General features: G+C 40.4%; 1 long non-coding RNA gene across 2 annotated transcripts in view; it reads right to left on the bottom strand.

Annotated features, from left to right (window-relative positions):
- The window catches only part of LOC112546456 (uncharacterized), a 138,419-nt gene that overhangs the window by 71,064 nt on the left and 50,056 nt on the right, over window positions 1–17,299 (bottom strand). Inside the window, exon 2 of one of the 2 annotated variants that reach the window (XR_012905796.1) lies at window positions 16,751–17,014. The exons of the other annotated variant lie outside the window; for it this stretch is intronic. This is a non-coding gene — a long non-coding RNA (uncharacterized LOC112546456). The remainder of the gene's footprint in view (window positions 1–16,750; window positions 17,015–17,299) is intronic. 2 annotated transcript variants of the gene reach the window in all.

The raw sequence follows: 17,299 nt of genomic DNA, 5'->3' as shown, positions 1-17,299 counted from the left end.
CTAATGCCTACATTAGCCACCCTAGTTTAAACTAGGGTGGCAGTGTAGACATACCCAGAGTATGTTAAACATGAATTAGCTAGGCTGGTATTTTTATATGCTGGGATTAAAAGGCTTGATAGTTCCTAGAAACTGTAGTTCAGAATAATGTGTGAAATAACAGCTTTAACTCAAGTAATGAACAATGCCACTCCCACTCCAATGCCCTCTCTTTACTAACCTCTCACATAATCTTTCTCCTACGCAAACAATCATTTAATCGTCTAGCCCATAATTTTAGTTCATTATTCATTTATTGTGTGATGTTGTATTATAAATATATTCTCTGTATGTATATTAGAGTTAATTTGAAGGCTTATAAAAGTATAAGAGGTCATTTTTTAGAGGAAATATTAACAAGACATGAGTAAAACAAGCGGAAACACAAGAACCTGTCAGTAAAAACCTGTAGAAACTTAGCTTAGCTATTTTAGGCCTTTGAGACAAGAAATGACATAAGTGACCAGAAAAATAACCTGATGCACTAAGATTATGTGAAGAGGTACCAAGTGATAATAATGTGCCAAGTTACCCAGAAGACTAATAGATATTAAATCATAAAAATATCATAAAGGTGCATCCATCTCAGACATTGTCTTAAGCACAGTCATGTGACAATGCTAATGAGAAAAAAGGGAAATTACCCAACCTATAGAAAATTGGAATCTCTTCCAGGGGACACAGACAACAGGTGAAAAAAGGGTGGATACTTTTATGGACATGTGGAGAATGTAGATGTAGACAGAATCACAGTTAAAAATGGGGATGTCCAGAACAGGAAAGCTGAGCTCCCTCTGAGAGTACGTCTAGACTGCTAACATCTTTCAAAAGAAAGAAGCTTTTTCAAAAGAGCTCTTTCAAAAAAGCTTCTTTCAAAAGAGAGCATCCACACCTCAAAGCTGGATCGAAAAAGCTATCTGCTTTTTCAAGAGAAAGCGTCTAGACTGCATGGATGCTCTCTCAAAAGAAAGCCCTGACTGCTCTTCACTGAACGGCCACCAGGGCACCTGTGCTCTTTTCGATTGCTTCTTCTCTTGAAAAATGTCCCTGTTCTGCATCCACACATGCCTTTTTTCGAAAGAACTCCTACTATTCAGGTAGGAATAAGAGATCCTCTGGAAAAGGGCTTTATTCCGGAGGATCGCGCCAGTTTAGACACTTTTTTCCGGCTTTTCCCCAAGCTGGAAAAAAAGCGGCGGACATGTTTATTTAAATCCGCGGGGGATATTTAAATCCCCCGTGGATTTCCCTATGCTGACTTACCTGCTTTGCATCCCTTTTCCGGAATTTGGGGCCAGTGTAGACGTAGCCCTGGTGTGTCAGTTTGTTACTGACCTTGGGCTTTTACTTGTGGTGGCCAGAATGCTATGATGTCAACCACAGCTGGTCTGTCATAATTTTACTCCCTTTGCCTTTAACCCTCACAATTGTGATTTGCCATGAGATTATATAATTTGTTTGGCTCAACACGCTAAGGGTAGCAGATGCCCAAATAGAATCCTTTCTCTTCTTTACTGCCAAGCAACTATTTCTATATATTTATAATGTCTTGAAATAAATGAAATTGCCTACAGCATGAGTGATCATTTATCTCTGAGGAATGTTATGCTTTTATTGTGATAGCTGAGTGAGAGAGCTCTCTCTTTTATGAATCTGGAAGAAGAGATTAGACTTGTTGCCTATAGATGAAACCTCTTTATAATTAACCTTTCAATTAACCTCACATCACTCCTTTATAAAAGGCCATAGATATAATTGATACCACATTGCCTCTTCACCACAGAAATAGCTTTAGTAAGATCAAAATATGATGTATGGGCATAACCTACTGAGAAGTATATTAACTATAGTTCTAAACAATGTCATTAGTCACTAGGTTCACCAGAAGGAAGCAGAGTTTTGTGACAAAAAAAAAGCCTGTAGTAGAATCAAATAAGGTTTATATTTGATTATCAATTTAATATATAGGATGTGATGGGCCCGCCGGGACCCGCACTGCCCCTGGGAGGACCTCACCTGCTCTTGCTCCAGAGGGACAGAGCGGGGCAGCGAGGAGCGGTGACCCTCCTGGCTCCCATCTCGCCATGTCCGGGTGTGAGCGCGGCAAGACACCGCGAGCCCCGCCAGGGAGGAGATGGGGTCGAACAACGCAAGTCCGCTCCAGCTGGCCACTGCATCTCCAGCCGGCCCAGAAAGGCCCTCAGGGAGGCACCCCACATTTGCGGCCAGATGTCCCAGGGTGTAAGGACGCCCAGGGGCCAGGACGATACGGAGCCCCAACTGCACCCAAGCCGTTTGAAAAGCGGCCGGAACAGGAAAGTCGGGGTGGCTCAGGGAGAAGAAGCCGCTAGCTGGACTCCAAGTGGGAGACTGTTTCCCCTCGGTGGAGGCAGCACTGGGAGAGCGCCCGTATGAGATAGAACCCGGCTAAGCCCGAGGAAGTTGGCAGACGGGCAAGCCTCCAGCACCCACCAGACAGGCTGGTAGCCAGGGAGGGGGATAGGAAGCAGCCTGGGGCAGAGCATTTCTGGTGCCTGTGGGCTGATGTGCTTCGGGTGGAACCCCGTCAGCAACGTAAGGATCTAACTCCCCGACCCTTAGGGCCCCAGGCTGGGATCCGGTGAAGAGGGCGGGCCCGGGTCCCCTAACTCCCCCCAGTACTCCACCCTCATTCGTGCGACACTAGGCACTAACTCTAGGTGAACCCAGGACCTCGGGTCACTAGAACTCAGACCCCGGGGATGGGCCAGGTAAAAGGGGTGAGGGACCCCAAAACATTAATAAAGACCAGATGGTGGGTCCGCTGGGGGACACATGATAATATCACTGACATTTACAAGATTCATTGAGGAGATTTACAAAAATGCTGTATTAAAAATTATTGTGTTAAGACTTTTAAAAGTGCATTATCTATTTCCTGGCAAGAGTTATAATGACTATCAGGTGATATTACAAATGAGGAGATCCTTGTCTCACTGTTCTGAATAGGAGTTTTGCTGTGCAGAAGGTTTTTGTATTTTCCATTATATTGAAAGACAATTCCCTCACAAGTTTTGCTTGAGAAAATGTGTCTTTTCATTATATGCAATGTCCCATTTCCATTGGGACACATTTCTCCTGTCATGAAGAATTTTTTTTCCTATCAGTGAAAATGATTTTATTAAATTCACATTTTGGAAAGATTATGAATTATTTAAAAACTAAATAAAATTGATTTAAATTTGCTTATTATGAGCTATTAGCTTTTTTGGACTGATTTTCATTTGCTTGTTTTTTTGCTTTGTAACAGTCTTCCAGTGAAATTCTTAGCTTTGTGCTACTGTTGAAAAGTTTAGAAATTACTTTTTGAAGAAGTGGGTTGCATCCATGCAAGGTCATGATACCAGCTACATGTTCTGTTAGTCTGTTAGTCTCTGCCCAAGAATGTATATTCTCCTGGAGTTTTCAGCCATTTTCTAGGCAGAGAAAGTTGATAATGAATTTGGATATGTAGACGAACTTAGATTTTTCACCAATCTACATAGAAATATTACTTGGCCAAAAGGTTCTTATATTACCTTCTTGAGGGTGTAGTAATTGAGAGCAGATACTTTTTATTTTCCCATATGATTACTCATTCAAAATGAATATTTCTACTTTTGCCCGGCTTGAGACTTGAATCATAAATGAGCAAAATTGTTCCAAACTAAAGACATTGCTATGGATTTATGTGCTAACAATACAATGGTGTAAATATATATTTGAAAATAAATGTCCATAGATTGCATAGACAACTTCATTTCAGATTTTTTATAACCAACAGGAGTACTCAGTTTGCATTTGTTTGCAGCAGAGCTGTAGCACATTATGCCTATTTTATAATAAAACAAAACAGTACATGGCAATTTCTGTATTCTAGCAATCCAGGCACTTGAGACATCGTAAGGCAGGTGAGCCCTGTTTAAGAATACAGTTGCACCCTTTTCCAATACATGTTTGAGAACAAAATGATGCAACTGATTGTATTTTATTTTTGGCTGTGGAATTCCTGTTCTCCAGTGTCCACTTGTTTGGCAGAAAGAGCTCTGAACCCAACTGGCAGGCTTCCATACTCCTGCAAAGGCTATTTGGTTTGTAAAATGCTTGAGGATGAGCCACTGGTCAAAATCAGAGATGGGCAAATGACTGATTTTTCAACTTACTGGCCATTCTGAAAAATTAAAAAATATTTCAGTCTGTTTCAAAACAAATCTGATAGCCCACAAAATCGTTGATGAATCACAGGAGTCCATTTCAGGTCACATAAAACATATTTTTCTATGTGAGCCAGTTTGTTTCTGGGCATTTTAAAAGAACTAGATTCACAACAGAGGAGGGATGGTAATGCTCACTTTGTAACTCCTGGCACAGTGGTTAGCACACTCACCTGAGATGTGGGGAATCAGAGACCGAATCTCGGTTCTGGAATAGTGCCCTAATCACCAGATAATCAACTAATCTGTGATAGGGTTCTCTGTTTTTCAGAGAGAAGCTGTTCCACTTTGAATAAATAATTACATTTTTATGGGACCAGGGATATATACTAGTGCCCCCTGTCCTACCTGAGCACCATAACCACTGGCAGGCTGCCAGTTTGTTTCCTGAGTATCTGCATGCATGGCTGTCCACATCTCCCTGTTGCCGCAGTTTGACATTCCTGGCCAATGCGAGTTGCCATAAGCAGTGGCCCTGCTTACACCACTTCCTGTAGCTCCCATTGACCAGAGACAGAAAACCATGGCCACTGCAAGTTACAGGCAGCCATGCAAGTGGACACTTAAGTAAATAAACCATATAGTGTGCCACCAGCAGCTAACCCTGATGAACTATATATGGCCTGCAGGTTCCTCACACCTGGACTAGGGTATTATAGTCATTAATTCTCTCTCTCTGGAACAATGACTATTCAAGTATTTATACAAATTAGATCACTTTCAACAAGGGACAATGGAAAAAGGACGGGAGGGGGGAAACCTGGGTTAAAATTCCTGATCCAGAGTGGGATCTGAAGATGGGTCTCCCACATCTTAGGCAAAGGCTGCGGCTCCCCTGGGATAATATGTATATGAAGGCCAGAAGTATCTCTGTCTTCTCAGCCCATTATATGAAAGTTGCCAACCATTTTTTTTCTGTCTAGATCTATTCTGTGAACAAATTATTCATCCAAAAAATTTCATTCAGCTCCAGTCAACGTCTGATGGGAAAAAATGGATATACAAGAGCTAGTCCTGGCTCAATGATTTATCTGATCATAAGCACAAAATGTAGATTCAGCTAAAATGTCTTTCCTGGTCTTGGATGGATTTGTGAGGTTCTCCGCAAACCATTGGTCTCTCAATGTTCATTTTGTGCTAGAAAAAAGCAGTGGGGGATGTTAGTACAGCAGTAATGTGAAATAGGAAAGGAAAAAGTAACATGAAAAAAGTGAACATCTCTGCCTGGCCACATATATTGAGTTTGTTTCTCAATGAAAAGAAGATAAAGACCACAGCAGTCTCAGTCTCTCTGTTAAAGCTGAGTTTCTGGGTGGAATTTTGAACCACACAACTAATTTTTTACAATATATTTTTCTCATGAGATTCTTATGGTTTTAAATTCAGGTCTTTCTAATTAAGTGTGTAGTTCATGTGACAAAAACTAACAGCCCAAGAAAGATAAAATATCTGAGAAGTGAAGGAACACCACCTACTGTTCTCTCAGAAGGAGAGAACACAAACTAAGGTTTGGAAAAACAGGGTTTTTTTTCCATAAAATAAATACTGTGCAATTAACCATTATTGATTTTCTCCTTTAATTTCAACTATCAGCTAAAGGTGCTTGTTAGAAACAGGATGCCTTGACTATACAAAAGTTTCTATTTTCATACTAGTATATTTCTTACTTTAAGGGTCAATTTTTTTAACGTAGGCTCTAATGCGTGCATGTATTCATCTGTCCCCTTAAAAAGAGCAACTCTGCAAATACAGGTTGAACCTCTCTAGTCTGGCACCCTTGGGACCTGACTGGTGCTGAACCAGAGAATTTGTTGGTCCATGGGAGGCCAATATCGTTTAGTAGTGTTACCAACACTTTCACTGCTTACTGGGCTCTTAAAAGACACTTAGGCTATGTATAAACTACATTCCTCTTCCAAAAGAGGAATGTAAATGAGCCCGATCAAAAATGCAAATGAAGCGCAGATTTACAAATCTCGTGCTTCATTTCCATAATCGCACGAGCGCTTTTTCGAAAAAGGGTTTTTCGAAAAAGAAACCACAGTCTAGATGGGGTTCTTTTGAACTGTCCCCCTCCCTTTTTTGACAGAAACCCGTACACCTCATTTTTTCAGGAGTACGGGTTCTTTCGAAAAAGGTTTTTTTTTCTGAATCTGTGCTTCATTTGCATTTTCAAACAGGTTCATTTACATTCCTCTTTCGGAAGAGGAATGTAGTTTAGATGTGCCCTTAGGAGTAAATTAGAACTATATAACAGTACAGAGCATTGAGAGCCAGGACTGGTGGCTATACACAAACTTTATGACACCAGAGGAAACTTGGCCACAACCATGATAAGTGGACATCTGGCCACTAAAATCATGCTGGCCACAGATGTTGCTGGACAAGAGAGAGACAAACTACAGGCTGGACCTCCCTGGTCCAGCACCCTCAGGACCAGACAAGTCCAAATGAGGGGATTTGCTAAACCAGAAGAGATCCCTCCCTTTATTGCTGGTACTGAATGTGGTCTCCTCCAAGCTAAGGCTCCAGCCCGGCCCCACTGTTGCCCGGCCGGCTGTGTCTCCCTGGGCAGAGCTCCCTGGCTGCTGCTGAGGCTGGACCTGTGTGGCTGCTGCCACCCCTTCCTGCTCCGTAGCCACTGAGGCCAGAACTCCCTGCTACACCTCCTCCTCTCCATAGGGTTCCCAGCAGAGTCCCCTCCTTCCTCACCCCACCGTGCTCCTGCCCAGCTGCCAGACCTCCAGCTGGACCATGGATGTTGCTGGGCCAGAGAATCCCGGTTAAGGGAGGCACAACCTATGGAGAGGTTCAGCCTTTTCAATACTTGAAATACTGCATTTGTACACATGCACATACAAAGCCCAACAGCTGGACATGTCAAAGATAATTAGGAGAAAGCTTCCAAAATTAGGCCAGATTTTGAACACATGTCCCTACATATTTGTGGAGGTTTGTCTAAAAATCTAACAACTGAACCAAAACAAAGCCAGAAGCACCAGGAGGAAGATTTAAAGGTATGTTTCAGCTTCAGATCTCAGTCTCAAATCCATTTTCAAATTTCTACTGGAGGATTTGGTGCTAGTGAGTCTGGCAAATGGTCATGAAATAGTGTTGAATGTTTTCTGATGTCAGAAGTAAGAGTATTCCTTTCAGCTACAGAAAAGCAACATTAGATATTGTGAGAAGGCAAAGCAGCCAAATAGTCTTCTACACACACACACACACACACACACACCCTGCCTTTATGGAACATTAGCTCAATCATGAGCTGTCATTCAGAATTAGCATTTTTCCAGTACTGTAGATTTTAAGCTAATTTTAGACTTTTAAAAAAAATTCACATAGAATGTAAAGATCTGAATGAATAGGATGAATGTCACTAGGACAGAATTTCAGTGTAACTGCTGTATCCCCCACTAGCATCAGAAGATATGGAGTGGGAGTGGCTCTGAGAAGAAAGAGGCAGTAGCTTTTGTTTCCCAGGGATTCTTCATTTACAGGAGTATGTCTCCAGTGTTATGCTATCAAATTTTGCACGAGAACCCTACATTTCTTCACTGAAGTGCCTGCTAATTGTGTAGGGGTTTACATAGTGCTACTCCCTGTCTACATGTCAGCTGCAGTCTCTCAACAAAAACCACTTCATCCTCTTTAGAACTCAGATATTGTTGTTTTCTGCATTTAAGTCTTCCAGTTTTCTTTGTCTTCTTCCACACCATTCCTCATACTGCTTGCTGATTTTCCAATAACCATATAGCAGGGTCGGTCTCTCTCTCTCTCTGATAATTCAAATTCATCTCTTTTGAATGGCCCACAAATGCTAGCCCATATTATATTGTCCTCTCTTTTATCACTGTGTATTTCTACCACTTCCTTTCGAAGACTTGTCCATCCTTCCTGAACCAGTGCTAGTTTGTTAGGTTCATTTATCCATTGGGGTTCCTATCTTATTTTATCTAATCTTTGACTTTCAATCTGTAAGCTTCTTGGAACTCCTTGGAGACTTTATTTCTGTTTTGTATTGAGCCAAATGCATTATTGGGACTTAACAGACAAATAATAGACTGCTGATCTCTGTGAGCAAACACTTGTTTGCACACGAAAAATGTGGCATGCAGAAATAAAGTCCTTAAAGTCTAAATAGAAGCCTGCTTACCCCTACATGTTTTTGTGACTATTCATATTCTAGATTTATTTTTGCTTGTGCTTTGTATTGAATAAGATTACCAGACTAATGCTGATTTAAACAGCAACTCTGTAGTTGAAGGTCAAACAGCAAGGAATACTTCTATTTAAAAGGAACTCCAGGGACCAGAGCAGAAATAGATTATAGAAATACAGAGCTGACCCAGAGTGATACTTCAGTGAAAAAATAAATGAATGTCTCCATTTCAGACAAACAAAAGGAGAACTCTTTCCTTGTGCCCAAGTGAAAGGAAAATGAGGGTAGGGGAACTAGTCTTACAGAGCTTAAAATTACAATATTGCATTTCCAGTCACTGGGCCTCAACATTTCTTTATGTTTTTCTTTCAGACTTACTCTGATCTCCTCCTAATCCAATTGCTTCTGTAGCAGGATTTTTCTATATTGAGGAATTTCTCAAATACCATTCTGCCAACATTACTCTTATCTGTAACACAGTTATAAAGAAGAACACTTTATTATGTATTCTAGCTATTTTTGCACTTATGAGCTTTTCAAGAGGTCCATTATTTACTTAGTTTTATTGTTGTTTAGATTACAGAGACTTTTGATAATATGATTGGATGAGATTTTGATTCACGCTATTTGTTATAGTATTGATCTATTTGTTATAGTATTTTATATTCATCATCTATGAACTGCCATCACTGAAGCCAAAGCAGTCCAGAACGTTCACCGTGAATATTGACACATTCCTGAGAATGTCAGTATATCACTTCCCTCCTGTCTTTTCACATTGACTTCCAATATAGAGCATCATTAATTTTAGAATTCTGCTTTATACTCCAGTTTCTAGACAATTTATCCTTTTTTTAAACTAAGTACTAAATGGAATATTCATACACAGGAAATAAGGGACTGAACCTAGGCCTCCCAAGTTCCAGCCCAGTGATTTAACCACAGAACATCCTACTTCTATCTATGGTATGCAGAACATTTCAGACTCCCAACTGGTCGATGGAAAGAGGGGAAAGGTGTCCTGCTCTCACAATCAGTGACTGAGTCTGTGAGTTGAGCAGAAGACTTTCTAAATTTCTTTTAATCTCCTAGTGCCCCAACAGTTAAGCCTGAATCTATGAACGTGGCTACTGGTAAACTGAACATCTTCACAGTCAAGTATATTTCCATATTCCAACTGACACCATCAATGTACAAAATGCATTTTGTTATGTGCACCATGGCATTCATGGATGTATACCACCAGCAGAAACATGATGCTGGCCATTGGTGCTGTGGATGCTCTGCAAATCAGCTGGGGGTAGCATTTCTAGCTTTCTTGAGTGGCCGCCCAAGTGCTCAGCTTACAGGGAATACTAATCTGGAGTTGCTGTGTGCAGTGAGAATGTAAAAAATGGTGGATGAAATTCAAGGTAACCTGGATGTGTTACACTGTGCCCATACCTTTAATACATTGCAAAAAGGAGGAAGATATATGGAACAGGGCATGTGACAAAAACTGACAGGTTGTTTGTTTGTTTTTTAAAGGTGACCATAACAGAGGGCTGGCTGTTGGGGAATGGAGGAAATGGAAAATTACAATAAAGTCATAGGAGCAACAAGAGAGAAGTCAATGGAGAAACTGCTTAAATGTAAGGAGTATGGGTAGTAAACAAAAAGAACTGACACTATTACTAAATCATTCCTTAATTGGCTTCACAGAGACTTTCTGGGATTAATCTCATGAATGGAATAGTGATACAAAGGGGTGTAGCTTTTTCAGGGAGTCAGGGCAGGAGCAGAAAGGTGGAAATGGGGAATGGATTATACATCTGGTATAAACACATCAATTCTAAAGTCCAGAAGGCAAATAAGCTGCAAGTCTCTTGGTAGAATTAAAAGAGGAAAATATAATAGTGATGTTATAGTATGTAGATATTATAGATCACCAGATCAGGAGAAGAGAAACAGGGCATTTTTAGAACAAATGAGAACTATTAAAAAACATGAGATTGGTAGTAATGAGAGACTGACTACCCAGACATCTGTTGGGTACATTGGCAAAACACAAAATGTCTAATGAGGCCTTCGATGTATAGAGGACAACATTTTGTTACAGATCGCAGAAAAGTGAAATTGAGGCCTTGTAGGGGGCAGGTTCCAGCTTGGAGCTCTCTATAGCTATTTGTGCCCCACATTCAGCTCAGTGCAACTTAGTGCCCCATAATGTCCCACTCAAAGCAATCAATCAATCTCCCCTCACTGGAGGAGGATACGTGAGCACCAATAGTTGTTTGAATTTCTTCAGTGACTGTAAGCCAACCTAAATTAAGTAACTATATATTGTACACAAGCCCTGTGATTGCATTCTTTTTAGAACTGGGACTTTGTGTTTTTCTATATTTCTGTAACACACCTACCACATGTCGGGTTGCTGGAAATCACAGAGTGTCCAAACTAGCACATGGAACCACAGGAGTCTCTACGCAGAATGGTGGCATGTCTTTATGCCTTAACTATCGACTGAGCTAAGAGTTAATTACCGTGCAAAACAATAAAGATGTGACACTAATCTTTTAAACTGGCATGTAGTAGAATAAAGCAGTGCTTTATACAACTTGAATAACTGATGTTTTAGCATGTTCTTGACATCACACTGACCCAATAAAAAAGCTAATCAAATAATGAGGATGTAACAACATTTCTGAGGGAACCTGAGAAAATTTAATAAGATTATATAGCTACTTCATGTAAACCTATAGCACCAAACATTTCTTATTTTCTTTAGAGCATCTATCATCTGCCAGAGTACTCCACCCCCCCCCCCCCTCCATTTCTCCTTTCAGCTCTCAAACATGTTATTCATTAATTAAGCCTCTAACAGGCTGGCAGTGTTTGCTTGGGGAAAAATTCACCCTGGTAGCAGGAGTTAAGCCTGCTGACATAGTTCTTAGCAGTATGTGTTTTATTCATGGAGGTAGGCTGCTCATTACCCCACCCGAAAATACGTGAAGTGGAGTGGCTTTATTAAAGACACAACATAAGGTGTGGGTGGAGTATATTCTGAGGTTGCAACCCTAAAAAGAAGCCAAATCAGGGGAGATCAACCTGAGGGGTTTTTTCAGACTTGTTAATTTTTTGTCACTAAAGCCAAACTATAGGAAGGGTCTATACAGATTTGAGAAGACTGCAAAAAGGAAAACCTATAAAAAAGGAAAAAAGAACAACCCAAGAAACTACAGACCAGTCAGTTTAACTTCTGTGCCAGGCTACGTCTACATTGGCCCCTTTTTCAAAAGGGGAATGCTAATTTTAAACTTCGGAATAGGGAAATCCGTGGGGGATTTAAATATTCCCCGCGGGATTTAAATAAAGATGTCCGCCGCTACTTTGAAGTAGGAATAAGAGATCCTCCGGAATAGGGCTTTATTCCGGAGGATCGGGCCAGTCTAGATGCTTTTTTCCGGTTTTTCCCCAAGCTGGAAAAAAGCGGCGGACATCTTTATTTAAATCCCGCGGGGGATATTTAAATCCCCCACGGATTTCCCTATTCCGAAGTTTAAAAGTAGCATGCCCCTTTCGAAAAAGCGGCCAGTGTAGACGTAGCCCCAGGGAAGATAATGGAGCAAGTAATTAAGTAATCCATCTGCAAATACCTGGAATATAATAAGGTGATAGGTAACAGCAAGCATGGATTTGTAAAGAACAAATCATGTCAAACCAATGTGATAACTTACTTTAATAGGATAATAAGTCTTGTGAATAAGAAAGAAGCAGCAGACGTGGTATATCTAGACGTTAGAAAAGCATTTGATATGGGTCTCACATGACCCTTTCAAGAAATTAGGGAAACACAACTTAGATGGGGCTACTCTAAGGTGGGTGCATAACTGGCTGGATAACAGTTCTCAGAGAAAAACTTAAAAAACAACAAAAGGTCTGGTAGCACTTTATAGACAAACAAAACACGTAGATGGTCATAAGCTTTCGTGGGCACAGTCCACTTCTTCAAATGACTGGAGTTTCCCAGAGAGTAATTAATGGTTTATAATCATGCTGAAAGGGCATAACAAGTGAGGTTCTGCAGGGGTCTGTTTTGGGACCAATTTTGTTCAGTATCTTCATCAATGATTTAGATGATGGCATAAAGAGTATGATTATTAAGTTTGCTGATGATACCAAGTTGGGAGGGATTGCAAGTGCTTTGGAGGATAGGGTCATAATTCAAAATTATCTGGACAAACAGGAGAAATGGTCTGTGATAAATAGCATGAAGTTTAATAAGGACAAATGCAAAGTATTTCCCTTAGGGAAGAACAATTAGTTTCACACATGCAGGATGGTAAGTGACTGTTTAGGAAGGAGTACTACAGAAAGTGATTTACAGATCATATTGGACCACAAGCTAAATATGAGTCAACTGTGTTACTGTTGCAAAAAAGCAAACATGATTCTGGGATGCATTAACAGGAATATTGTGAGAAAGACACAAGAATTTATTCTTCTGCTGTACTCTGCACTGATTAAGCCTCAGTTGGAGTAGTGTGTCCAGTTCTGGGCACCACATTTCAAGAAAGATATGGAAAGATTGGAGAAGGTCCAGATAACAGCAACAAAAATGATTAAGGGCCTAGAAATCATGAGCTATGAGGGAAGACTGAAATAATTGGGCTTGTTCCATTTAGAAAAGACTGTGAGGGAGCATAACAGCAGTTTTAAGTATCAAAAAGGGTGTTACAGGGAGAATGGAGAAAAATTGGTCTCCTTAGACATTGATGATAGGAGAAGAAGCAATGGTTAAGGAAGGTTCAGATTGGACATGAGAAAAAACTTGCTAACTGTCAGGGAATAAATTGCCTAGGGAGGTTGTGGAATCTCCATCAGTGGAGCTATTTAAGAGCAGTTTGGATAGACATCTATCAGGGTATGTCTACACTACCCCGCTAGTTCGAACTAGCGGGGTAATGTAGGCATACCGCACTTGCAAATGAAGCCCGGGATTTGAATTTCCCGGGCTTCATTTGCCTAAGCGGGGAGCCGCCATTTTTAAATCGAGGTGTACCGGTAGTTCGGAATAGGAATCCTAGTCCGAACTACCTAGTTCGAGCCCCGTGTAGCCGCGCTACACGGGGTTCGAACCAGCGGGGATTTAAAAATGGTGGCTCCCCGCTTATGCAAATGAAGCCCGGGAAATTCAAATCCCGGGCTTTATTTGCAAGTGCGGTATGCCTACATTACCCTCCTAGTTCGAACTAGGAGGGTAGTGTAGACATACCCTCAGGGATAAGCTAGATAGAGCTTGGTCCTGCTATGAGGGCAGAAGGCTGGATATTATGATCTCTCGATGTCCCTTCCATTTCTAGTATTCTAAAATTCTGTTCAATGCAACATAGCTGGGAAGAGGACCCACAGTATTTAAATAAAAAAGCACATATTATGGAATGAATTGTAAGAGAGTACCTAGTATAGTATCTATGTCATGCTAGTCTACTCCAGATTTGGGAATTTTACCAGAAAGTTAAAATAGTTATTGTAAGGGAAGTTGTATTCTGTGCAGTGCAGGATTGAAAATGGTCTACAGAATCTTAATCTAAAACTATAAACAGTTTGTCTGTGATTCCTTCTAGATGTTCATCTTTAGTTAGGACAAAGACAACAGCTACAATGACTACAACTACAAAAAGTAGCGTGAGCTCTTCCTAGCTGTTGAATTTTAGATTTTGCAACACAGCCTATACTTCTACCCCTTCTTCATAGAAGCCACCTGACTGCCATGCTGTAAACAGCACTTTATAGCGATCATGTCCTGGTCATTCAGATGAAACGTATTATGGAGTTTCTTGTCTAGGAATCTTGTTGCATTCTTGGGCCTAGCTTGGAACACTGGCTTGAAAGGTTATATGAGCTATGTTTTGCAATGAAGGAAAACATCCTATACTCCTAGACTTTCCAAGAAATTAGGTGCATCATATTTTTAAAACAATGCCTGACACTAGGGATAGTAAGGATCAAGAGAAAGCAAAAATTTCATTCTGGGTCTTTTAAGCTACCTAAAACACCATCTATGAACAATGTACATTCTGGTAAGCATGTCAGCGAGAAGGGGACAACATGGATCAAAGTCATGCCCATCTACATTGCCTTAAAAGTTCATGTGAGCTCACTAATTTGGATCACAAGATAGGAGAACAGATAATACAAGGATGTCTGTCAGCTAAACTGAGAAGAAAACAACATCTCCAAGACTCCCAATTACTCTCATCAGAAAACTTGACACTGCTTGAGTGAATAAGCTGTCAAAGATATGCTCAGAAAACCAAGAAGGAAGACTGATGAGTGTAGAAACAGCACACACTTCACTGTGAGAACTCAATCTGGAATCAAGTGCGGTGTTCTCAAGACAATAATCAATCCCAGAAAACTCAGGGTTCAGCCTCAAAGATGACAAATATAAAATGCTACAAACATGGAGTCTCACACTTTCATCAAGGGGACAGCCTAGCAAAAGGGCTTGTCTGTTATAGTGGTGGATAATGAAACCATCGTGCAAAAGTCTGCAGATCTGCTACTCCCTGCAAAATTGAGAAACATTTCCAATGAGGATATCCAGATCAAGTTAATGTGCTTCGATCAGACTCCAGAAAAGATAACTGCTGTTTATTTTCTCAGGGAATATTGTAACATTTTCTCAGGTAAAAAAGTGTTGTAAGCATGGTTTTCAACCAGTGACACCACATCATCATCATACACAAGGAAACAGAATTTTAATTTTAATTGACACCAGTGCATTAATGAACTTGATGAATCAACATGTATGAGACCATACCACATAAATCACTTTTATAACCGGTGGCAACAGAAGTATCTGCCTAAGGAAATCCACTGACAATCAATGTTCCCTCTTATCTTTTCCTTCCACATGCAAAATGTTTCTATGTGCACCGAGGCATATGAGAATATGCACCACCTAGCAGAAATAAAAACCTAGCTGTGGACACTCTACTATTCAGTTGGGCAGTGTTTGAATCTCTCCTGAGTGGCCACACAAGTGCAGAGCTTGCAGGGAACACTGCTGACAGTGTGTCATGCATTCTTGGTTCATTTTGTATTTAAGGACAAGTCTATTATCCATTTGATGTATGTAGTCACTAATGTCACAGATTAGCTATACCACTGATTACACTGATTAGCTATACCACATCAAGTGCAGTAGGAATGATTCAAATAATCCAAATGGTACAGCCCAAATCAACTCTTCCTGTCTCTTGGAGACACATTTACAGGAAGTGGGAAGTTGAAAGGACAAATACAATTGTACATTTATAGCATGGCTCAGCCTGTAGTTTTACCACAGGGATACATTTATTTCTGTGTCACAAAGCAAGCAGAAGAAGAACTAGCATATTTGGAAGAGTCTGACATCCCTGTGCCAGTTGAAGGCCCCAATACCATCAGTTTTGTCTATATCAAGGACCCAAAAACATAAGCAGCCATGCAAATTTGCATGGATATGAATTTACCTAATCATGCTATCAAGTGAGAGAAACACATTAACTCTATTGTAAATGAGATTACTGCACATATACATGCATCAAAGGTCTTCTCCAAGCTTGACTTCACAGCAGGATGCCATAAACTTGAGCTGTACCCTGACTGGAGGTACAAAACAGCTTTCATGGATCTATGCCAGTAATATGAATGTCTCAGTTTTGGCATTTCTTCAGCTTTGGCAATATTTCAAAACACCACGAAGTACTGATGGGATTCTCTGGTCTTTGTAATGTGGGTAATAGCGTTAGTATTTGGCACCACATCTGAAGAACACAATACTCCGAACCACTGCAGGAGCAGAATCTCACATTCAACCCAAATAAATGTGAGTACAATAAACTAACAATACACATTCTCCAAAGACAGTATCTGAGCAAAGCCTAAGAAAGCAAAGGATAGTCACAATGCCACTGAGCTTATGAACCACACTGAAGTTCTTAGCCTGCTTGTGTAACGCACACACCTAGTGTGGTTACTGAACAATGCAAGTGGTACCTAGACCACAGCAACAGTTAAGATCAAGAGACCTCTACAGCATGGGCTAGGAGCCAGCTAGCTTTTAGCTCAGAGGGTAGAGGCTCCTATACTCTGCTCCAGAGGTCCCAGGTTTAAATTCGCCTAGTGGCAGTTACACTAGGACTAGCAAATTTCTGAGGCAGATTTATTGCTAGGTTAACTATTATCACTCATCTTACTGTTTAAGATATCTTTCCTAGAAAGATTAAATATGGGTTTGGTCAAATGACCATCAAAGTGCATTTGAGGAAATGAAGAAATCCCTTACCAGAGATGTAATTTTTTCATATTTGAGTCTGGTAAGAATGGAACTGTTGATAGATGCCTGTTGTGTTCAATTAGGAGAAGTCCTCAGATGTCATTTCATGATTCTGATTGACCAAAAATCTCTTAACCTTACGTTCAACTGTCAATCATTTTCCCACCAGCTTGCACTGGGTGTGGATGCTCGAAGTATAAGATAGGGAATATAAAGTTGCTTGTTAGCCTATCAAGAATAACCCTTTTGAATACTTCTCCAGGCACTCTATTCCTGAAACAGCAAACAAACAATCAGAAAATTACTAAACATGCATATCTCATTACACAATTCCTAAAGCTCTTGTTACAACAAATAAACAGTCACATATATCATGAAAAAACTTTCAAAGTAGTCAATGGGAAATGCTCCTACTTAGTTAAGACACAAGAGAACGCACTCCCAATCTTGGATAACCCTGATAAGTAGTATCAATTATGTTTAAAGATGGACAAATTGAGGTTGAGGGACTAATGAAAGGTCAGTGTCAACCTTCAGCCAATCAAAATTTTCACTTCA

The sequence above is a fragment of the Pelodiscus sinensis genome, chromosome 8 (assembly GCF_049634645.1).
Source record: "Pelodiscus sinensis isolate JC-2024 chromosome 8, ASM4963464v1, whole genome shotgun sequence".
Lineage (NCBI taxonomy): Eukaryota > Metazoa > Chordata > Testudines > Trionychidae > Pelodiscus > Pelodiscus sinensis.
Note: the sequence above shows the minus strand (reverse complement) of the source record. Positions and strands in the feature narration are given on the sequence as shown.